General features: G+C 34.2%; 1 long non-coding RNA gene across 1 annotated transcript; it reads right to left on the bottom strand.

Moving 5' to 3' along the window:
* Window positions 1–3,002: 3,002 nt before the first annotated feature.
* On the bottom strand, window positions 3,003–3,650 carry LOC131171742 (uncharacterized). The gene is made up of 2 exons (XR_009142383.1): window positions 3,365–3,650; window positions 3,003–3,195 (listed from the first exon to the last, which is right to left on the bottom strand). It is a non-coding gene; the product is annotated as an uncharacterized LOC131171742 (long non-coding RNA).
* Between the last annotated feature and the right edge of the window lie 2,350 nt (window positions 3,651–6,000).

The following is a 6,000-nucleotide window of genomic DNA, read 5'->3' as shown; positions in this document are numbered from 1 at the left end:
GTATATGAATTGGTGCCTACCAAACTCTTAAATAACTCGGTCTTCTTGACTCAGTCTCTGTTCCTTATATAGCATTCTAGAACCAAAAGCACAAGCTAAACTTGAAAAGAAAGAAAAAATATTCTCTTATATTCAACTACGCTCGATTGTCCATATCATAATGTTTAACCTATGTTTCTTGGTCTTTCTCTTCAATTTTCATCATCTCTTAGCACAATTGTGCTCTACCTATAAGGTATCATCTGCATGAACCCTTTACCGTACCATTGTCCTTCCTGACATAATATTTTATAATTTATTAACTTTACTTATACTTGACCTATTATTCATATCTATCATCGTTTATATTGTGCCCTTAACTTTTGTTGATTTCTGAAAGATTTCTCTTACTAATAGATTCTTCCAACACTAATTCCACCCTTATCTATGGTCATTAATTTGATCCTTGAATTTTCTAGTGATTTATAACTACCCATACTTGTCACTTTTCGTTCTACCCCTATTGTTATTCTGCCGTTATTGCTTCACTGCAAAGTGATTCTGTTGATCACACTAAAATGTTTGCCTGACATTTATAATGAACCTCTAACTACTTTTTCACTATCTCAAAAGTCTAACCTAAAGCCTCTGTGTCATTATCTATCATTCTTTTCCTCTCATCATACCTATTTGATCCCTTAGATTGACTTTTGTTCAACTTACTGCTTACTAACTTCTCTTTCTCTACCTAATTAGGTAGTCCGCAATACCATCGCACACCTTCTAGCATTTACTCATTATTATTGTATTTCATACCTCCATCACTGTTCTCACTAATGTGGTCCCATTTTGGGTTTTCCATCCTTGTCATTCTCCTTGCCAAGAATAACACTTAGTCTACCCTATATCTTAACTTTGTTCCTTTTGTTACGCGCCTTTCAGGTTGTCCTTTCATTTATTTCCTTTGTCTTACCCAAAATAGAACTTGACTATTCTATCCCTGGTTCTATTCCTCTTCCTAACATGACAGCTGTACTTGCTGACTATATCTTTCAGAGTCTCTACCACGTCATCACATGTCTATACTACTCAGATTTGGTCCTTTGACCACTCTAGCTAGTACTTCCACTGACCTTTAGATTATATTGCATCTGCAATCAATTGTCCAAACTTTCATTCTGCACTTTCTCTATCCATTGGCCTTCTATAATTTATCTTTGCTAATTTATTACTCTTAACACTATTATAATTAGATTATACTATTGTTTTGAACGATATGAAGTTAGAAAGGAACTCAGGAAATTACAGTCATACCTTTATTGTATGATCTCTATTCTTATCCTTTAGCTTACATAATACCCTTACTACCTCGAGAACTGATTCTGTAGCAATTTTTATTTATTTGTTATTATTATTATTATTATTACTATTATTATTATTATTATTATTATTATTTTCCATATTTACTCAATTAGCCAAAACTTAAGATTTCGGGCACCCAAACCTGTCATCCAATTCAAAGGATTTATATCCATCATGATCTTGATTATATATGATTCCTATAACGAAACTTGTATCCTCTCCAGGATACCCGAGCCAACTACTCTCTACCACACTCTACAGTCCCATCTAGGACACTATTCCATAAGTCATCATTATCAGTAATAACCTTGGATCCCTTCTGAAAAGATAGAACTATACCCTAACTTGCTGCAACAAAGGTACTACATTTACCACCTTGCCCAAAACCATGTCAAGTTAATGACTCTTTTATCATATCATAGCTCTATAAATCATCAATTCATAGTTTCGACATTCTCTAGGTAGTAGGGTTGTACTTTATTCCATACTGATACACACAAGGTATACTATTCTCACTAAGCTCTAAGCAAAATGTCTGTCGTACTACAAAACCATCCAAAATTCCATACCAAAGACCAGATGGTCTCACTCTATAGATGTCACCTTTACTTGCAACTAATTCGCAACCTCTGGTCTGATGGCAACTCTTGATGTAACTCTAGCTCATGCTAGGGTAACTGAGTCACTGACTCTAGTTATCACCCAACTGTGACCTTTCAATATTCTAACTCTAGATCCCTAACCAGGAGTTCCCAACTCCTTTGCAGATATAAAACTCTGTTCTGGCACAATCGTACCAAAACAGAGGCCATCCGCAAACACCCTCATTATGGATTACCACGGGGATGCACGCAGCTCTACACAATAATCTCATGTCGGTACTGTAATCTGCAGCTTACAGAGCAGACATCGAGAACATTGTATAGTTACTACGATACGTCCTGACAGACTAGGTCTCCCAATTTCTTATATCTCTTGAATTTTCTATTATCATAAACTTATTCTGACTGGGTCATCCACTGATGACTGCCAGCAGTGGTATCCTCATCCTTATCTAGGGCAACTGTACTTGCAAGACTCACCTTTATGTAGTCGTGCCTTACACAAAATGGGCACACCATTTAAACCCATACAGACAGAAACATAGCATTTCTTGGAGTACGTATCCTCATGATGGACCTCACATGTCTACTAACTCTATTTCACATTTCTATGTACTCCACGAAAATCAAGACACTAATTGAGAAACTTTTATATTTCCCGAGGTATAACGCAGAATCTAGAAATAAAGAATTACAGAAAAGACAAAACAGAATCCTATACTCCGCATGTAACATCCTAACAAGACTCCTTTTACACTCTCAATTATATTATTTCCCATGAATCTAGAGCCTAAGCTCTGATACCAACTTTGTCACGACCCAACCTATGGGCGGACCAAGACTAGGACACAGGCGACTTAAAGCCCCGAGGCCCGTAGTAAGCCTAACTATTCCTCAAATCCATAACCAGGCCCACAATTTAAGCCCAATATGCACATAAAATAATTTAAATCAAACTGTTATAATCTCATTTCGGGCCAACTTAGCCCAGAAATTTTCAGAAACTAAAATCAGGGGAGCCTAGCTCAACCCTGTTACCTCACTTACAAACTGTTTAAATACCATACAAATCTTCATTTATTAATCTTAAAAATTTAAATTAACACAACCTCTACCAAGGTCCACACTATTTCTATCACATGCGGAGTTCTAGACTTTTAAATTTAGAAAAGATAGTAAAACAATTAAATAATTGACGTTAAACCTGCGAGAAAGAAAACAGGTTGCTCTGTAAAATAACTCCTCCTGTGGCCTGGAAAAATATTGAACAAGAGTGAGCGTTCGACTCAGAGAGTAAAATATCAATTTTAACCATAATCTCTATAACTATCTAATACTAATGCACCCTGTAGAGTGAAATGCAACATCAACAACATTTTCACATCATAACATCAAAAAGGTAATTTGGAGCACTCACGCACCCTGTAACATCAATCATAATATATGGGAGCTGATTCCCTATACAGCTCTCTTAAATCCAACCTGGTGCCAGCGAAGAACTCAGCTCGGACTTCCACTTAATAACCAAATCGAGGGTCCCAGCGAAGAACTCAAGCCGTGACTACCCCTCGAAGGATCGGGTCCCAGCGAAGAACTCAAGCCGTGACTACCCGTCCTATCCATAGTCCACACCACATCACACACACGCCAACGCACGCACACTGCTCCAAATTACCACAACAACATCATGGCACTTTAACAGTTATCAATGCATCATAAATCGTGCTTAGAATTTAACTACAGAAATATATGCATATAAGTGATGCATGGGCATGCTGAACATATAATAATATTGAAATTATAATTAAAATTAATATTTTACTCACTGTACACCGATGATTATTGTGGCTGCTGGATGCAGAAAAGTAGCTGACCTCAATCACCTAATAATTAAATTATAAATTTATTAGTACTAAGTTAAGATAGAACTCTAAAGAGGCAATAGACAGCATAATTCATGCCGGAAATCCGACAGAGTTTCCCCTATACCTGGAACCTACCCAACCTGCAAAGAGGCTCAAATAACACTTCTAAATTTTTAATTTCCACAATCACATCTCATTAATATCACATGGCCCCTCCTGGGCCCTCCAACTCAGACAATACCCAAAATCTTAAAAATTACGTTTTAGTCCCTATAATTGACATTTTTTTTTTAAAATCCACTCAAACAAGCTCTAAAAATTCTAAAATTTTGCCCCGCGGTCCTTAATAATATTATAAGGCTATTGCAAAAGGAATTAAAATTTTTCGATAATCCACGAATATTTTATGAATTTTATTCTAAATCGATATTAGCCGAAAATGAGCAACTTAGAGTTTGGGTTTACCTATGCCAATTCTAGCCGAAAATGAGCAACTTCTAATTATACTATTAGTCCCCCAACTTTTCAGGGGTTTACAATTAGGTCCAAAAATAATTTTTATTTTGTTAAAATTTGATAAAATTCTAATAATGATAAAAATAAATATAGTCTAGGAAAATTTAATTATTTTATTTTCATTTACTAAATTAACTTTAATTTATTTATTTATTTATTATTATTATTAGTATTATTATTTTAAATTTTTGGGTTGTTACATTTTTCATATTATGATTGTTGACTATTTGGATAGGCTCAGGAGGGGCTGTGTGATGTGATTGAGTTGTGGGTGAGTGGTTTGTGGATATAGAAGTGCGTTTTAAGCCCTTTTGCAGGTTAGGTAGGTTCTAGGTATAGGGGAGACTTTGTCGGATTTTCGACACGACTTAGGATATCTTTGGTCTTTTCATAGTTAGTATTAAGTCAAATTTATTAAATAATTGTAATAAAATTTTAAGGTGAGCCGGGACAGCCTTCCTCCTCCGTCCAGCCGCCACAGTGACTGCGGTTAAGTTTGTGAGTAAAATATTAATTTTAATTATAATTTCAATATTATTATATGTTCAGGTATGCTCATGCATCACTTATATGTATATATCTATGTAGTTAAACACTAGGCACGTTTTATATTGCATTCTTAATTGATGAATTGCCATGGGTGTTGTTTGTGGTAATTTGGAGCAGTATGCGTGTGTTGGCGTGCGTGTGGTATGGTGTTGGATATGGACAGGTAGAGTAGACACGGCTTGAGAGATACTCGCTGGGACCCGATCTTTCGAGGTAGACACGGCTTGAGAGATTCGTTGGAACCCCGTATTTGGTTTATTAAGCGAAAGTCCGACTTGAAATCTTCACTGGCAAAGGTTGGATTAAGAGGGCTGTATAAGGGATTAGCGTGACACATATAAAGATATTTTTTTCTTTTAACTGTTTTTTGAAGATTCACGTGAATAGCTTTTGTCGTGTCTCAAAACATTTAAATATTTATGTGAAAATTCGAAAGCAAAACTTTACGCGAAAGATGTTTACTTTTAACGTGACAAAAATAAACATGTTTATTTCTTTTAATCGTCTTCTGAAAATTTACGTAAATAATTTTTATTGTGTATTAAAATATTTCATTGTTTTAATAAAAATTCAAAGGAACTTCATGCATGGAACCACCTTCTTTTTGTTTGTATATACTTACTTTTTATTTAATAATTTAATTATTGCATATTTTAACCTGTAGTAGGTGAGACTGCATTAAACATGTGTTATATTAATATATGTTTTTTTTTTTTAATTTGTTGTTGATATGCTTGCTTATCATTTAAGAAATTTAATTAATTCATATCCCTTTTTAATTGTAATAGTTGAAATTATATTATACTAATTACAGCCATTCAGATAATAAGATACAAACTAGATCTTCAAAAAAAAAAAAAAAGAAGTCTTAATACATTACGATCAAAGTAGGCCCAAAGGTTGAAATTTAAAAAAAAAAAAAAAAAAAAAAAACTTTCCAGCATGGTGCTGATATATGCTTCTTTGTATTTGTAAACTAAATAAAGGAATTTTCAATTTTGTTCATTTCAATCATAAGTTCGCATCCTTCTAAAAGAAAAAAAAAAATCACAGATCTATATTTTTTTATATGAAATTAATGATTGAATTAATACATTCAATTGGAAAAAAAAAAGAATTAATGCATT

This window comes from Hevea brasiliensis, chromosome 13 (genome assembly GCF_030052815.1).
Source record: "Hevea brasiliensis isolate MT/VB/25A 57/8 chromosome 13, ASM3005281v1, whole genome shotgun sequence".
Classification (NCBI taxonomy): domain Eukaryota; kingdom Viridiplantae; phylum Streptophyta; class Magnoliopsida; order Malpighiales; family Euphorbiaceae; genus Hevea; species Hevea brasiliensis.
The sequence above is the reverse complement of the archived record's forward strand: the minus strand, read 5'-3'. Positions and strand labels throughout refer to the sequence as shown.